Below are 18,674 nucleotides of genomic sequence, written 5' to 3'. Positions count from 1 at the left end.
GAAGGCATGCCCAGAAGCAAATGCATGCCATGGAGTAGGCACAATGAAGCCACTCTTTCTCAGCACGATATGAACTTGCATTCCTTGCCTGAGTGACAGTAGGTGTGACAGAAAGTGAACAGGACATAGGATCAGTCAGCCACAGCAGCAGCTGACGTAGCTGAATTGTCTGTCGTTGCCACCTCAGGGATGGCATGTAATCCTAAAGGATTACTGCATCATTTAAATCCCAGCTGGGTTTTACTGAATCCTTAGGGTCAGTTACCACACTTACTCTTTCCCTCAAGAAATCACTTAGAAGGGGTCACAAGTTAGGATTAGATGACACACATCACATGGTAAAAACATAGGGAAGTTACTCCTAACATTCGCATTTGACAAAAAGTAAGGCAATAATTTAGTTGCAATGAATTTGAACTTTTTCCACCTTCTGAGGAATAATGGAGCAACACAGCTTAGAATGGGAATTGGTAGTGTAAAGGTCAGTTTTTTTTCATTCTTTCATGGGATGTGAGCATCACTGGCAAGGCTAGCATTTGTTTCCGTGATAAATGCTGTCATTTTTATTACCATTTGTTCTGAGGGTGACTCTGGCAAGGTTGCATTTATTGAGCATCCCTTGTGGCTTGCTAAGGAAAAGGTTGTGATTGTCCTTCTACTTTGTCTTGACTGCACAAATGACTGGCTTGCTTGCCAAGTGTCAACCACTTAGTGTGAAAGTGGAGTCGTGTGTAATCCAGACTGGATATCGGTGGCAGAGAACCATCCCTGAAAAAAAAATCCAGCCCACAATTTCTCAAAATTTATTGAATTTGAAAACCACTGAAGAAAGAGACCTGCTATTGAAAATTTTCCTCTTGTACTCATTAGGACAGATACAAGAATGCCAAATTTCAAAGGGAGCAATGATTTATACTGCATGAGAAATGACTTGCCAGTTGGTTGGCAAGTTGACTCTAATTGGTTGAGGCGTTGCCATGGAGAATGCACCATGGAACTATTGTACCCCATACTTCTGTTTAATTCAAAAAAGGTGCAATGCCTGGACATGTTCCTTTTGCCTGCAGAGGACAGGTCCCTGAGTATGAATATATATAGCGTCAAGCAAGCATAAGTGAGCCACATTGTAAACCTGACTGATAACCTTAAATTGGTTGTCAGTGTAATTCTTAGCACACTTGGGATTGTTCAGCAAGCGCTCTCTAGTTGCAGAATCAGATCTAATGTTGGACATATGTTCTGAGTTTTGCAATCACAGGCTAGTTGAGTACAGTCAATACTCTGCCTATTATAAGCAGCCAAAGGGACATGCTGTTTGAAATGAGCCGCCAATCATTGGATGTATGGCCTACGTTACTGGCATCACACCGGTACTGAGATTCATATACCACATTACTCACTTGTGTGGTAGGCAGGACATCTTTTTGGCTTGATGGCAGTATCTTGTTAGTGGAAAATCCACTTGTGCTCTTATTGCATAGTAACAGCATGAAAAGGCTAGCTTCATCTGTTGCTTAAACTTTTGAGATACCTTACCCTTCCAGGGTATTTTGAGGTAGACTGGGTACTTTTCAGGTCCAAAAGTGGTGGCCTTAATACCAGTCGTGAATTTAATTTGTGAATTTGTGAATTTATTGAATTTAATTTCACCACTTGCCATGGTGGGATTTGACCTCACACTGGATATAACACCATATTCTTGGCTCCCACTTTTTTGGTGAGGTCTGTTTGTATTGTAAAGCTCTGTAGCATACAGCAGGTGACAATGATCTTCAAAATCCTGTGGCCAGAGAAAAGTACTGTAAGGTGTTATTTCTGCTGCAACATCATGAGATGTCAATGGTATTTGAATGGGCTTTGTTGTATCTGCTCTCTGTCTTTATCGGTGGCTGCCACAAGGGTGCCATTAGGAAGGATTGAAAAGTCTAACCATGCTCTCCAAGATATGGTTCCACAATCTTTTTAATCACCTAATAAGTGACATCGATAATTAGTGTGAAATAAAAGTCTTGTTGCCAGGGAAGTAGGGCATTGACCTACAGAACACAGTGTCACTAACCACCTTCATAGCGATGGGGTAGACCCATCTTTTCCTGTAGACTATACCTTGGGATCCTTGGGTGGCAAAACTTCTCACCCATACTTCTGAATTGGCAGTTTGGTAAAAATTGGACAGTATCACCACTCCCGCACACCTCCCCACACCAACCCTACCAACATCATACCGGTGTTGCAAGTCAATGAGAATGATCATGTTGGCCATGTTGAATAAAGAATCAATTATTTCCTTGATATATGATTGGACAGTAAATATGGCTCCTGCACTGGCTTGGAAGGCATAATATGACAGACCTTGAAAGTCAATAGCAGTCGCTATCTCCAAGTTTGTCTGCATGCTTTCTTGAAGAAGATGGCATAGCTCTATAACTACTTCCCTGTTAAACCTGAGCCTCTGGAAACAGTGCTCCTTCATTACTACCTGGCAACATGTAACTAGGTGGTAAATGAGTGGCACTTCGGTGACTCTTTGTTTTTTGACTTTTAGTGCCACTTTGCATCTCTGGCAGCCTCTGCTCTGCTCCTTCCTTCAGTAAACCAAGTGATAGGGGAGAACTGAAAGCCACCTCCATTGGTGTATACTTTCTAATGGCAACATCTGATCAACACTGCTGCAGTTTCCTAACCTGTGACAATCTGCCTGAGCTCCAACTCTCGTTTCACATTGATGAGATTAGCATTTTGCACGTGCAATGCATGAAGACAATGATTTTGCTGGCTCTTTGCTTAACAAGCAATAAATACCCCTAATTTGCATGAAAAACAAGCCTATGCATTATGGTGCACTGTCTTTTATTGACAATCAGAATACAGCCGTATTCTAACTCTGTTTGTTTGGACCAGCTATATCAGTGATGCTCCCCTCAGGGACACTTGTTAGGAATTGATGCTTGTTTTGTGGCATTGAGGAACCTGATGCCATTTACTGGTTCTAACAACATGGTGCACCACCCACTCAGAAGCCCTGCACAATTCCATTACAGGCATTCAGCAGGCAGCAATCCCATGAACTCTGGACGGCAAATATCACCCAATTGCCACTTGGAACGATGCTTTCTACCAACAGCAATTCTGGGCTATGTTATTTTTGTTTGGAGATATTTTACAATGCAAAAAAATAATGGGAAAAGAATGGACTTGCATTGATACAGTGCATTTCACAACACACAGGGTTTTCCAAAGTGTTTTACAGCTAATTAAATATGGTTAAACTGCAGTCACTGTTAATATTGGGAAATCTAGCAGCCATTTTGCACACCTTCTGATTCCATATGGCACTGATCATGATATTAGAAGATAGATAGAAATGTGGGAAGCCATACAAGGCATTTTAACTCACCCTGAACGATCACATCATCCAGCTGGCTATTGAATGAGTTAAGGTTTTCAGCTCCATTACCTTATCCAGAAGCCATTCCAATTGTCCATTACTCTGTATGTGAGAAAGTTCCTTCTGACCTTTGTTGTAAACTTTTATTTCTTTAGCTTTAACCTAAGTCCCTTTGTGCTTGTATTCACGAATTAGTCCACCCAATTAACCATATTTACGCCTTTTAATATCTTGTATATAGTCAGAGTTTTAAAATTCTCAACTGTGTTTACAAATCTCTCCACAGCCTCCCCCGCCGCTCTCCCCCCGCCCCCCCCCCCACCCCCCCACCAACAACCTCTTCCAATACTCCAATACTCCAAATCTCTAAGATCTCTGTTCTCCTCCAACTCTGGCCTCTTGCACATTCCTGATTTTCATCATCCACCATTGATGGCCATGCCTTCAGATGATAAGCTCTGGATTTCCATCTCCAAACTTTTCTGCCTTTCTACAACACTCTCTTCTTTCAAGACATTCCTCAAAACCAATCTCTTTGACCAAGCTTTTGGTCACCTGTCTTAATGTCTTTTTATGTTTTTTTATTTGAGATACAAATTTTATTTGATAATCAGTCCCATGGGATGCACCTTGGAGAGTTTTACTGTATTAAAGGTGCTATATAAATGCAAATTGTTGTTATTGTATAGTTTTACAAATTTCTATCCCAGTTTCCACCGCTCAAGTCTGAAAGAACCACAGTTTCTTCAAACTTTCTTCATTAAAGAAGTGCAAGGAGTTCTCCTGGTGTCCTGTCCAACATTCCTGCCAAAACCAATACTACCAAGAACAGAATAGCAGATTTCTCGATGCAGCCATTTATGGGATCTTGCGGTGTGCAAAGTGGATGCTGTCCTTGCTAACCTGTAAATAGTTACTAAACTTCATTGTGTGTGAAGCACTTTGCGACAATTCTGAGGGGTAGGATAAGGTGCCATATAAATGTGTCACTTTTTAAAAAAATATTGATGTGTGTAGCACTGTGTCATTTCCTTGTTGCGTCTAAAGCAAACTGGATGCTTCAGTAAGATTCCAATATTTGCAACGTGGCCCATTCCTTTCATAGCTCACTGATTCTCAGTGCTTCATAAAGATTCTATTTGTTCCCTCCTCACGACTGTCCCTGCTTTTGAGCTTACTTCTTTTTTTCTGATCCCCTCTGTGTTTTCCTTTTATGTAAGAGAATGCACCATTTCAGTTTACTTAGAGGTTCCATTTCCTCATTTTGCAATACAGTAGAATTAGCTGAGTTTTTTTGCTCTATTCTAAGTCATTGACAGGAATGTGCAACTTCTCTTTGTGTGCTTTAATTGACTTTGGGTGTTTTAGAACTGAAACTCAGCAGAATGCACCTTAATGGTACTGCTGAAGCATTCATAAACCATCACAATAGGTGTGTGCACATTACAACATGCATGGTACATCAATCCAACTACAGAATGTATGTTGGAGTGTAATGCACCTCCAACATCCATTCCCTCCGCCACCGATGCACAGTGGCAGCAGTGTGTACCATCTACCAGATGATTGCAATTACTTGCCAAGGTTCCTTCGATAGCACCTTTGAAACCCACGACCTCTACCACCTAAAATGACAAGGGCTGCAGATAGATGGGAACACCACCACCTGGAAGTTCGCCTCCAAACCACACACCATCCCGACTTGGAAATATATCGCCGTTCCTTCACCGTTGCTGGCTCAAAATCCTCAAACTCCCTCCCTAACAGCACTGTGGGTGTATCTACACCACATGGATTGCAGTGGTTCGAGAAGGCAGCTCACCACCACTTTCTCAAGGGCAACTATGGGTGGGCAATAACAATGCTGGCCTAGCCAACGACGCCCACGTCCCATGAAAGAACGATAAAAGAGAGGGAGCAAAGGGATCTGTGACGAGAATCTTCAGATTATTATGGGTCATGTGAGGGAATGGTGAAATGCCTTATTTAGTATGAAGAGCAACCCCTAATAAACTGAGGGACTGGCAGACAGGCATGTGGGGGAAGGGTGAACCTACATGTTGCACTTGGAAAGCTGCAAGACAGAAAATATTCAGTTTGAACTGAGGATAATTGTCAGCCTTCATACATTGTTATATCTGGGTATGACTGCCAATTATCTTGCTATCTCTCTGAGGAGGTTGCAGGAGTTGGACAAGTTTACCTAAACAGTATTGTTCATCCAAATACATCCCTGCAGTATTCAACGTGTTTTTTAAAAATATACTTTATTCATAAAGTATCTGAAAGAACATTACAAAACATTTCTAAATGGCCATCACAAAAAGTGCATTCAGATTCAACTTTTACACATGGATCACAAGGTGCTTCAGCACAATCATTGAATATTACAGTCATTTCAATATGGTCATTACAGACAGTCAGACAGTGCAATGGTATTGGAATTATCAACATACATCATGTTGCACTCTGAGGTGCTTCAATACAATTATAATGCAATTAGTATTCAATGCATTGTGAGCCATACAGCCCAAGGGGTCTATACCTTTCCCAGACCCTCAGTGCACTATGGCAGAAAGGTCTTAGACAGCGACTTTTCCCCATTGGGCTTTGCAGCGGCTGCCCCAAGCTTTACTGCATCCTTCAGCACGTAGTCCTGGACCTTGGAATGTGCCAGTCTGCAACACTCGGTCAGGGACAACTGTTTGCACTGGAAGACCAACAAGTTTCGGGCAGACCAAAGAGTGTCTTTCACCATCTTTCACTGATCCTCCAGCTGCAGTTGATTTTGTCTCAGTGTGTGTCCCTGGGAACAACCCGTAGAGCATAGAGTCCTGTGTCACAGAACTGCTCGGGATGAACCTCGACAAAAACCATTGCATCTCTCTCCAGACCTTCTTTGCAAAGGCACATTCCACGAGGAGGTGAACAATGGTCTGTTCCCCACCACAGCCACCTTGAGGGCAACGTGCAAAGGGGGCAAGATTCTTGGCGAGTTGGAAAAATCTGACGGGGAGGGCCTTTCTCACCACCAGCCAAGCTACATCTTGGTGCTCGTTGGAAAGTTCTGGCGATGAGGCATTCTGCCAAATGACTTTGACAGTTTGCTTGGGGAACCAGCCAACAGGATCAACCATCTCCTTTTCCCGCAGAGCCTCTAAGACGTTACATGCCGACCACTGCCTGATGGACTTGTGTTCAACATAGAACACAATGAGACATAATGAGGACAGGAATAAGGAAAGGAAGCAAGTCCTGCACTCTGGACCCTCCTACCTTGTGGCACATCCTGCCCCATATGCCCAAAGATCTGTGGATCAAGAATTGGCCTGTTCCGTCACATGAAGACCCATGGCAGAAACTCGTGACTCTGAGTAGAGGCCACCCTTGAATCAAGGGACAGCTGAGTCATGAGAATACTCCAAAGCATTGGAAAAGGGACAGATGCAAAGTGAGTGCCGAGAAAGGCTGATGACTAACCAATCAGAATTGATGATGCAAAATCTCCTCTTTGAACTTCATAGAATTATACAGTATAAAGGTGATTTGGCTCCGTTTGCCTGTGATGGTGCAGGTACTAAGTTCACCGAACAAGATATTTAACATTTATTCCATTATGCCTAGGTACATACACAATAGTCAGCAACATCCCCTTCCCTCAGCCGAATTCTTTCTCGTCTAATGCATGCATTTCTTTCCAGACAAAATCTGTCACCAGCAGGTACCCACAAAAGAAAATGTTGATGGTACTCCAGCAAATAAAACCCTTTTCCTGCTTTGAGCCCATCATGGAGAACATCAGCTGGGAGACCATACAGTGCCTGACCGATGTTGAGGTAACAATTTGCCTGGTTTTATGCAATGATAATTGCATCCATTCACTGCGACAATGATTCCGACTTCCATCAGTCACAAAGCAATGTTTGTGCTCCACTACAAGAATCTACCATGCACTGTCATTGTTATCTCAATATTCATAACAATGCGATCATCACGGGGTAATTTTCTGACACTTAAAATTGTGTGTAGTACACATCAGAATTTCTGTTATGTGCTCTCAGCAGGCAAGGCTCCTGCTGGGCGTGCAAAGCTGGAAAATTATCCTTTGAGTGCCAGCATTTTTTTCCATAGGAAGTCAACAAAGCCAGGGAGCAAAAAGTGACTGCAATGAATCCATCATGGGACACTATTCAGTGTCTAACAGATATTGAGGCAACAATGCACTTGGATTATGCAAAGAACATAATGACTCAGCTGACTATTCTATGTCACACCGGTCACTTAAAGCAGACAGTAGCCCAGACACAGTTGTTTTAAAGGGAATTTAAGGAGTTCAAGGATGGAGGATGGAATATAGTTTGCATTGTGATTGTAAGTTAGGAAAGAGCTGCAGTGCAATTGTAAATGGATTGATTCCTGCTGGATGGAAGAGGATCAGTTGCTTTGGCAATTCTAGGGGTACTGATGAAAGAGAAGATACTTCTCAAACATGAACTGATCTGGAAAGTGTTCTCAAATACCCCATCAAGGTACTTCAGTGAGTTATCTGTTCTATGGACTGCCACTGAACTGCAAACAACATGAGTGACACCACAGGTACACCAGAAGGGGAGTCTTGCAATAATGAGGCCATATGATAGCATTCAAACTTCATAATGCCCAACATTAAAATGAGAGAAGGAACAGACTTTTCTACTATCAAAGTGAATTCACACAGTGCTGGTGGCAAGATAGGTGGAGCTCAATAGCAGCATTCTCCCCCAGGACAACTTGCCCAGCATCAAGATAAAAGCAAAATACTGCGGATGTTGGAAATCTGAGACAAAAACAGAAAATGCTGGAAAAACTCAGCAGGTCTGGCAGCATCTGTGGAGAGAGAAACAGAGTTAACATTTCGAGTCCAGCATTTTCTGTTTTTGCCCAGCATCAAGATGCTAATCACTCAGAACCAGCTCCACTGGTTGGGACATGCGTTCGTAAGCCTGACACCAGCCTCCAGAAGCAACTGCTTTACTCTTAACCCAGTCATGGCAGGAGGACAGCAGAAATGCTTAGGGATGTCCTCAAACAAACTCAAATGTACTCACCCACTCATGGCAGGACCTTGGCTTGTGACTGGCCAAAATGAAGAAGGCTCATTCGAGGAGGCAAGGTACACATCAAGAGATTTCATCGTGAACGTGCAAAGGCAAGGAATTGCAGAGATCGCACAAACCTCCAAACAGCCCATCCACCCAACCCTTCAAGCACCATCTATTCCACATGTGGCAGTGTCTGCAGAACACGCACTGGACTTGTCACCCAACTCAGGATCCATTGAACTCGAGTGGATGCAAGTCATCCTTCATACCGAGAGGCTGACTGAGAAGACTAAGAAGAGGAACACAGGGATTAAATTTCCCATGGGAAATCTCCTCAAGCTACTTCATCAGAAAATCATCAGAAGATCAAGAGAAACTATACCCCAACAACATTAACTTTGAAGAAACGTGGATGCCAAAGCTGGTATTTAAGCGTTGATTCACCCAAGGGATTTCACTTGCAACTTAATGAAACTGGAGCAAAGCAAATGAAATCCTAAGCCTCAGGAATCTGGACATGGTTGAAATAAAGTGCCATTGTATTTAATAGTAGTTTGATGTACAGAACATGAGTATTGTTGAAAAAAGAGACCAATCAGCACTCTCTTCTCATATAGTATAAGTTGTTGTTCCCTTTACATTTGGTATTCTTGTGAATTGTCCTGACAAGTGCAAGATGAAAAACTTTGACAAAAAAGTCTCCCATTTCAGCAATTTTTAATAGTCTAAAATTAAACTGTGTAAACAGCTAGTTCTTTTTTTCTATACTTCTGATCTCAGTGCTGCTTCAAGTGCTTCAGAACTTAATCTAGCATTCCTTCTATGTGCTTCTACAGCAGCAGGAGTAAATTATTTGGCTGGCTGCTAGGTGTCAGTTAGAGTCTCTTGGCAATAAAAAAGACTTGCATATAGTATACGTAGCATCTTTCATGGACTCAGGATATCCCAAAGCACTTTACAACCAATTAAGTACTTTATGAATGTATAGTACTGAGGTGGCTAATGTTTCTTTGTGCTGTGCCATGATACGGCCTTCAACCATTTGTGCTTTGCAATTGTTGCTCCTATTTGCTTTCTGCCTCCCTTTCTGTCATTTGGGGAGGGTAGGTGTTGTTCTGAGAAGCAGTAGCCTTGTCCATGCCCTTTGGTGCAGGTTGGCTATTGTTCTGATAAAAACAAAAAAACTGCAGATGCTGGAAATCCAAAACAAAAACAGAAACAGAAATACCTGGAAAAACTCAGCAGGTCTGGCAGCATCGGCGGAGAAGAATACAGTTGACGTTTCGAGTCCTCATGACCCTTCAACAGAAGGGTTCTGTTGAAGGGTCATGAGGACTCGAAACGTCAACTGTACTCTTCTCTGCCGATGCTGCCAGACCTGCTGAGTTTTTCCAGGTATTTCTGTTTCTGTTTTTGTTTTGGCTATTGTTCTGGATGGGAACAGACATCTGAGTAATAATGAGGACCATGATTATAATCTCTTACACCATCCAACATTTGGAGACTGGAGAAAATAACTGCCTCTTAGGCAATGGAATGCAAGGAATGTAAGGCCTCTGTAGTTGTATTCTGAACATTCATGGAAGACACTTCCAGAATGGTCTGGTCACTTTATTACCCATTTGAAACTATTAAATCCATAAGACATCAGCATTATAGATATAATAATGACATAATGAAATCCAAAGTTAGGAACAATTTAAGCATATTTAGCAAAGATTTGAAGACTTGATTAAAAATATTATAAACTCCGCATAATCAAGATGTATCCCTGGCTTCTTTACAATTCCACTATGTATCTATCACCTGACTAGGAAATGGTAGAATGCTTATAAAATTGAAACCTAAATGTATCTCCAATGAAAATTGGTCAATGAAGTGTTAATCTAAAAGTCAGCTGTACAGATCTAAGCTGGAGTCCAGAAGTGTTATTGATCATGACCCTGAACAGATTTATAAACTAGAGAATCCGAGTGGAATTCTTTTCCACATAATTCATTGAATGTCCTTGATTTGCTGCTAAGAAGGGGGAAGGATTACCAAACCTCTCACCCAGCAATACATTTATGCATGTTCTTACTTTGAGGTGGTGGTTGAGTGCAGCCTTGTCTCTACCGAAAATGTAGTTATCCAGAGCGTACCCGTGATGAAAGGTAAAATGGAGGCAAAATTGTTCATCAGTGGAACATAAGTCAGGGCATGGTATGAAACAGGTGGGCGATTTGCAATCAGCTCATTTTACACTACTGGTGTTAACCATCTCACTCCCAACAACTTTCTTTATTTTGGTTGAAAAAAGTGGCAATTCAAACAATTATTTTTGCGGGCTGGGTTTGAGAACCTCCAAAACATCATCTAATTTGAATGATACAGGCCTACAGTCTGCACTAAATGCTTCACAACATTGCACTAAACAAGCTCATTGATTGATCTGAGGAACTGATAGAATTCTGGCTGATGATCTTCTGGCTGTAATCATCTCCAAGTCAGCCCAGTTGTATTTTTGCTCGTCTGCATTTTCACATCAGGGATGTTTTGTCTTTTTCTGCCTTTCTGCCTTTCCATATATAATTTGGGAAATAGATTGCCATATGATATGAATACCCATTCCTTTGAAGTGTTAGAAGAAAAGTAAAGTAGAGAATTCTGATTCAATTAGTGCAGGTTTTTACATATTCAGTCAGTCTGTTGTTCTGTCGTCAATCAAAGAATTGCTAAGAACAGAAATGAATGCCTCCAACAAAAGGAGGCTGATCTGTGCACAACACCTACACGCTCTATTCCCAACCGTACTACACAAATACTTGTACTTTTTGAGTTTAAAAATAGGTCATATGTTGTTCTTGAAGTAGTGGGTGACACCACAGCAATGGCACACACACAGGAAAAAGAAAACTTCAGCAGTTGTTCTAAAGGAGATGAGCTGGACACGGGATGGCCAACCTTTCAAAGTTGAAGAGCCAAAGGAACAAATTGCATCTGACAAAAAGCCACTGCTGTTGTCTCTATAGAGGTCAAGTCTTTCATTGATTGTGCAAGACTCACATATACACAGCTGACAGCACTCCTATCAAGGGGAAAAGATCTTACATTTTGCAGCCTGTTCTCTGCTGTGATCCTCAGTCTGGTTTGATGTCACACTGGTGCTGTTTGATCAAGGATATACCCCAAAGTTTACGTCCTGCAGAGAGGGAGATTTTTTTATTCAAGCATGGGATGCGAGTGTTGCCGACAAGGCTAGCGTTTGCTGCCTATCCCTAATGGCCCTTGAGAAAGTGGTGGTGAGTTGTCTTCTTGAACTGCTCTGATTCACGTCGTGCAGGTATACCCAGAGTGTTATTAATTTGAGGTATAACTTGTGGACTTCTACATCAGGAATGCTGATGTTTTCTTTGAAAACTCATGGCCTGGCTCACGAACTTGGACCCATGTTACATAAAAATTAGTTTTCTGCTTTCAATCTTCCCCTTCAATTGCCACCAAGGCCCAGTTTTGCACTTCAATTACCATTCAAATCATCTTGTCAGAAGGAATGTCCTTTCCTCCATACTGCTCATCACAGAATTATCTCTCCTTCACATAGGCATGGGCATGGATACCTTCTGTCTCTTGTACAAACATAGACACTGCCTCCCCCGCAGAAACACATTTATCATGACCCCTCCCATATCCATGCATTCACCTCTTTGCAAAATAACCCTCTGAGAATTCTTAGCTAACACTACTTCACAGAAAATTTATGCCTTACATCAAGGTGATTGAGGGATAATGTCTACAGGCACCAAGTCCCTTGTTAATAACCAATCTTTTTGTTAACCATAAAAAATAAATTTTACCACAGATACAAGTGCCAAGATCCATGGTTGTGCACTGACTTCAGTTGAAATAAAAATGGAGAGAGAAATAGTTTAAGCCCAGTTTACACTATGGCGCAAAGTCAAAATTACCTTCACCGAGTGAGTTCTCTTGATCAAAATATTAACTTAACAGGTTGAGGCATTGAAACAAAAGCATTAATGAAACTATTGAAATACAAAAAGATCCAGATCATAAGTTTAATTATGCTGTTTGAAAATATGCTATGTTTAATGCTTGATTATATTAGAAGCTTAATACTTTTAGCCTACACTAAATAAGCTGATTAAAATGACACAGTAAAGCATTTTCCAAAAAAACCCTACAATTGAATGATTCACTTTCTGCTCAGTCAGAAGTTTGCAAAAGCTTGAATCACAATCAATGTTTAATTATCAATAATAGATACATTTGTACTTCAGCCAATTGGATAGAAAGGGTTTAAATTGAATTTGAATTAAAAAAAACTACTCAGGTAGAAGAGGCTAAACTGAGGTAGAAAAATTGAAAATATGTAAGAATATGTATGGTGTGTGTATGACATGAAAGCAGGGCACAGAAGGTGTGATGCTTGAAGTATGATGGACCGGAAGTGTGTGTTAATGTAATGTTTTTGCAACAGAAGTAAAAAGTGCAAGTAGTGAAATCAGCCAACAAATACAGAAATCGGAGGAGTTCACGGGTCCCCACAATTACTGGGAGCACAGTTTCGAAAAAATATGACGTATCTCTTTGGTATAACAGGCATCCGGGAATATTTGAAAAATAACACAGGATATAATGTTTTAGAAGTGTTGAAATATCAAAACCAGCTATCAATCCTATTATCTTATGAAACTAAGATTTTTATAACACTTTTAGGAGGTGGGAGGAGGGTCTCATAGAGGAAAGGGAAACTATTTGAATGGAAACTAAATTGGGCTGCAATCGTTACATCTGCAGGCATTCGGAAAGAGAAAGGGAATCAGTGCTGTAAAACCGCGCACTTACTCTTGAGGGAGACAGAGACTTAGGTTTTATCATTAACCAGTCCTTAAAATCGAGTTGAAAGCCTTTCACTCACCTTCTAACCTTGACTCGTCGATACCTGGTCGCGGTGTTAACCATACAGAAAATATTCGACAATGACAAATGTTGATGTCTTGGTTCCCTGTTTGGAAGTTCGGCACCGCCAGTTGGCAGGGCCGAAGCAAGTTTTCGATTTTTTAATGTTGATGGAATATGAACGGGTTACAATTTGTGATCCATCTGATACATCCAGAATGATCTGACATGACCCCTCCCCACCCCTTCGAGCCCTTTTTGCCAAAGCCTCTGGTCCCAGACAACGGACCAATCCATCAACAATATTTGTGTTACTTGCTGGCTTGTGGCTAGCCAGGGGGTTTCTGACCTTCTGGCTGGTGTTGTAGCTTTGCCCTGACTTTCCATGAATTGACCATTCAGCCCACGGATTTCAATGAGGCTGTTAATCGTCCCTCACTGCCCCCTCCCCTTCCCTCCCCTCCCCAAACCCCTCCATTGCATCCTTGACAGTTTGGAGAGGGGATGGAGGGCCAGTGGCACCCATAAGGCCCCTCCTGCCCCAGAAACCTATCACCTGCTAAATTGCTCTACCCTCCAGATAACGAACAGAGGGATCTGACAAGCAGCCCAATCAGTCACGGTATAATTTACTGGCCATCTTACATTAATCTCAAAACACACAGGCAGAGAGATGGAGGGGGGGTGGGGGTGGGGGAGGGGTGGTGGTGGTGGGCAGTGGGGTGGGAACTGCCCACCCCATCACTTGGAGTCACTTGGTGGAAGACCTCACCGTCGCTTTGACGGGGCAACTGGAGAGGGAGTTGGGGTGGGTGGTGGGAGGCGGGGAGAGGGAAAGTGGATGTGATGTTACTCGACGGGCTGTCCCGAAAATTTTTTTTTTCTCTTTTGAGATCTACATGGAAGCAGATTTCCTGGAGGTGAATCGATCTGTCCAATCGGCTTTCCCAAGAGAGAGAGAGAGAGAGCGGGGGGTAAACTACAGGAGGAAAGCGGGCACATCAGAGATGGAGTGAGATAGGTAACTGCTGCAGGAAGCGGTGGCTGGCTTTGGAGAACCCTTCAACGCCATCGCTGCGATCTCTGTAAGGTTTGGCTTTTTGGTGGGGGCGGGTGGGGGGGGGAGTTGGTTTGTGTGTGTGTGTGTGTGTGCTGTTGCTCAGTTTGTGCCAGAGCTGTGTACAGAGACAGAGAGGAAGAAATAGAGAGAGAGAGAGAGAGAAAGAGAGAAAGGAACCGCAAAAGACAAACGTTAGAGTGAGGCGTTTGCACTTTGCTAAAATTGCACCGGAGAAGGTCTATTTTTTTTCCCTTTCCAGAATGCAGTTCAGACTTCATCTTCCTTAACGTAAAGGTGGAGAATAGGTATCTCTCCAGGAAGGAGGGGCTGCAGGTAGGTGATCAAAGTGAAGAGATGTTGTATTAAGAAGGCATTGTTGTGTCCTATCTTTAACAATGCACTTCACACAATCGTCACGAATACACGGACAGGTACAGACAACGTAACCATCCATAGGCAGCAAATCGAAAACATTTTAAGAGGTTGGGATCACACCAACGGATAACTGCTTGGATTATGAAAACGGTAAAAAAAAAGGATTGAAATCGACATAAAATTAAGTTTTAGGGGAAGTTGAAAGCTGACAGTGTGAAGATCGTCATCGCTTGGCATTGCTTTTTAAAACCCGGGATGTGTTCACTGCGTTTCAATTTCCAACACGATGTATCTGATTCCTCTTCTCTGGTTATTGGGATATTTGTGGTTAATCGGTTATTCACAGCCAGTTTGATTTGTGTGAGTGCCTTTGTGTCTGGATATGTGTGTGTGTGTGTAAGACAGTGTAGGAAAGTGTGAATGAATGTGTATATGGAAATGCGAGTGAGTGCGTCTTGTCAGGGTGTGCAAGCGAAAGTGTACAAGTGTGCATTATATGAAAGATGCGAAAGGGTAAGAGTCCGTGTGTAGTTGTATATGTATGAGTGTGTGTTTGTATTATTATGTGGTGTGTATTCGTATCAGTATCTGAGTTTCTAGCTGTGTGTGTGTAGGTTTTCTTCTGTGTGTTCGCGTTATCTGCAGCAATATGCCTTGGCTGTGTGCGAATGTTTATGAGCATATATGTCTGAGGATGTCTGGTTATGTATATGTGTGAGAGATTGTATATGATTATGTACGTGTGCGCGCGGCTGTTTTTGTAGGATTGTAAGATCTAGGGTTGTAGCTGTTTTTGTATGTATGTTCATGTGTGTGTATGAATGAGGCTGGGCCTGAGAGTATGTGAAGTTGTGTATCCGTAAGTGTGTAAATTAGTTTTAGGCTGTGGGTGTATATGAGGTGTAAGGCCGTGTGTGTATGAAAGTAAATGAGTGTGTCTAAGGTTTTGTGTGTATGAATGGACAAAGCTGTGTGTATGTATGGGAGCAGATGACAACATGTGAGACTGTGTGTGAATATTCTGAGAATAGGTGAGTGTGTGAGGCTGTGTGCACATGAGAATAAATGAGGAGGTGTGAGGCTGTATGTATATATAGATGATTATGTGAGGCTGTGTGTATAATAGATGAGTGTGTGAGGCTATGTGTATAACAGATGAGTGTTTGTGAGGCTGTGTGTATTTAATAGATTAGTGTAAGTGAGGGTATGTGTGTATATATAATAGATGAGTGTATGAAGCTGTGTATATAATAGATGAGTGTGTGAAGCTCTGCATATATAATAGATGAGTGTGTGAGGCTATTTGTAAATAATAGATGAGTGTGTAGGAGGCAGTGTATAAAATAGATGAGTGTGTGTGAGGCTGTGTGTGCATATGATAGGTGACTATGTGTGAGGCTGTGTGTATATGATAGATAAATGTGTGTGAGGCAGTGTATAAAATAGATGAGTATGTGTGAGGCTTTGTGTGTAAATGATAGGTGTGAGTGAGGCTGTGTGTATATGATAGGTAAGTGTGAGTGAGGATGTGTGTATATAATCGATGAGTGTGTGTGAGGCTATGTGTGCATATAATAGATGTGTGTGTGAGGCTGTGTATATATAATAGATATGTGTGTGTATATATTAGATGTGTGTGTGTATATATAATAGATATGTGTGTGTATATAATAGATATGTGTGTGAGGTTGTGTATATATATTAGATGTGTGTGGATATATATAATAAATGAGTATATATGCCATTTGTGTGTGTATAATGGATCAGTGTGAGAGGCTGTCTGTGTATAACAGATGAGTGTGAGTGAGGTTGTGTATATAATAGATGAACAATAGTGAGGCTGCATGTGTATATAATAATTGAGTGTGTGTGAGGCTGTGCATATAAGGTCAGTGTGTCAGACTGTCTGTGTATAATGGATGACTGTGAGGCTGTTTTTGTATGATAGGTGAGTGTGTGCGAAGGTGTGTATAATAGATGAACGTGTATGAGGCTGTGTGTATATGTAAACGTGCTTGTGAGGCTGTGTACGTAATGCGTGTGAGGCCGTATATAACAGAAGAGTGTGTGAGGCTGTGTGTATATATAGATGTGTGTGTGAGACTGCCTGTGTATAATAGATGAGTGTGTGTGAAGCTCTGTATATACAATAGATGAGTGTGTGTGAGGCTGTGTATAATAGATGAGTATGTGTGAGGCTGTGTACATAAAAGATATATCTGTGTGAGGCCGTGTATATGGAATAGAGGAGTGCGTATGACGGTGTATGTATAATATGAGTTGGTGTGATGTTAGGTATATAGTTGAAAATTGTATGAGAGGCTATGCGTGTGTGTGTGGGAGAGAGAGTGGATGAACAATCAAATTCTGCACAAGAAATTTGTGAAAACAAGTTTCCACCGTCTGCGCGGGTCTTTTTGTATCAGAATTCCGGTAGCAGAGTGAACAGCTGCGAATCAAACCCCAAGCTCCAGCCTCCTGATCTTGTCCGAGAGTGAAGTCCGAGAGATACTACACTCAGTATCAATAAATAGCTACAGCCCACACAAGTCCTTGTGCATTTGTGAATGGACGGTATGCCAGGCCGAGGGTATGCGAGCCAAAAATGATAAACCTTTGCCAGCAACCTTGCAGCCCGTTACCATATAGCTAGCGATTACCTAGCCCACTTCACCTCTTCTCACTTTCCATTTGGGCTGTTTATCTCTTAGACTCTTGTGACGCGGGGGGTGCTTTGGTGTGTTGTGCCTGCGCGGGCTCTTTGTAAAAAGTTATCCAGTTCGTCCCTCTCTCTTCCCCCCCACCCCGCCCCCCCCTTAGCCCTGAAGAATTCCCCCCTAGAAACCCATCCTTTTGTCTGCGATGTAAAGGCAGGGACTTGCTCCAAGCGGGTTTCACGGGCGCCTCGCAGCCTCGCTGTTTTGTGTTCCTCCACTTTCCTGGGCTTTCGGCAGATTTTAATTTCCTGAAGCAAGCGAAATATACTCGCCTGCAAGTTGCTGTGCAGCAAGGGAATCTGAATCTCACCGCCGCAACTTAAATGTCTCTCAACGCGATGGGACTCGCCCCAACCTTTTAACTGATTTTGTAAATTGGTGTTGAAGTTGCGATCTCTCGGGCTGCCGCTTCGGCACCTCACCCTCTCAATCATTCTGTGTTTCATCCCCAGCTTTATCCGCGCTCCTCTTACCTTGTCTCCGACCCTGACCCCCTCTGCCCCGACTTATATTTTTACTGTTTCCAAAGGGAAAGTTGGAAAATGAAATCCTTTTGTTAAATGTGGGGAATCTCATGGGTATTTTTCAACATCTTTTCCATTTCTCCACACCTACACCACCCCCACCCCCCACCCCCCCCCCCCCCCCCACACACACACACACAACCCTCTTTTTTAAAATTCCGTTTATACACACCAAGGATGAATGTCTATATTGGAGCATTTTGCCAGCATTTGAGTGAAGTATTTGGAGTGCTTTCTGTTTCACCCTAAGAGTCGCCACATGTGAATGTTGGCCTCGACCGGGTTAGTTTTCCGGTGCCCAGATGCAGATCCTTTGCTGGACAGCTCCGTGTCTGGCGAAAATGGTTATTGACGAAGCGCTAGTGCCAAATCTGCTTTCATTCCGCCGAGCCGGATTCCGGCCCTTAAACCGTAGCCGGTGCGAAACCTCGCAAATGTAAACTACATTCTTCCGAGCTGAAGCCTTGCCGGTCATGTACCCACCCAGCGAGGGTGTTCCACGTTTCTCAAACCGAATTGAAACCCGGCGAGGAATCGAGTCGATGAGTTTGGGAGGGGAGGAGGGTGGGGTGCAGATTTGTACTCTGCTGCTCTCCCCAGTCGGAGCCACTCGATCCCATGAGCTGGGTG

General features: G+C 42.5%; 1 protein-coding gene across 6 annotated transcripts in view; it reads left to right on the top strand.

Moving 5' to 3' along the window:
- The first annotated feature begins 14,280 nt into the window (after positions 1–14,280).
- The window catches only part of LOC121293194 (chemokine-like protein TAFA-2), a 221,729-nt gene continuing 217,335 nt past the window's right edge, over positions 14,281–18,674 (top strand). For 4 of the 6 annotated variants that reach the window (XR_005946458.1, XR_005946452.1, XR_005946454.1 and 1 more), the window contains exon 1: positions 14,383–14,453. The gene's annotated coding sequence lies outside the window, so the exon portion shown is untranslated. Of the gene's footprint in view, positions 14,454–14,831; positions 14,954–18,674 lie in introns of those variants that run through there. The other 2 variants (XR_005946455.1, XR_005946456.1) reach the window with 2 other exon arrangements.

Source organism: Carcharodon carcharias, chromosome 21 (genome assembly GCF_017639515.1).
Source record: "Carcharodon carcharias isolate sCarCar2 chromosome 21, sCarCar2.pri, whole genome shotgun sequence".
NCBI lineage: Eukaryota > Metazoa > Chordata > Chondrichthyes > Lamniformes > Lamnidae > Carcharodon > Carcharodon carcharias.
The sequence above is the reverse complement of the archived record's forward strand: the minus strand, read 5'-3'. Positions and strand labels throughout refer to the sequence as shown.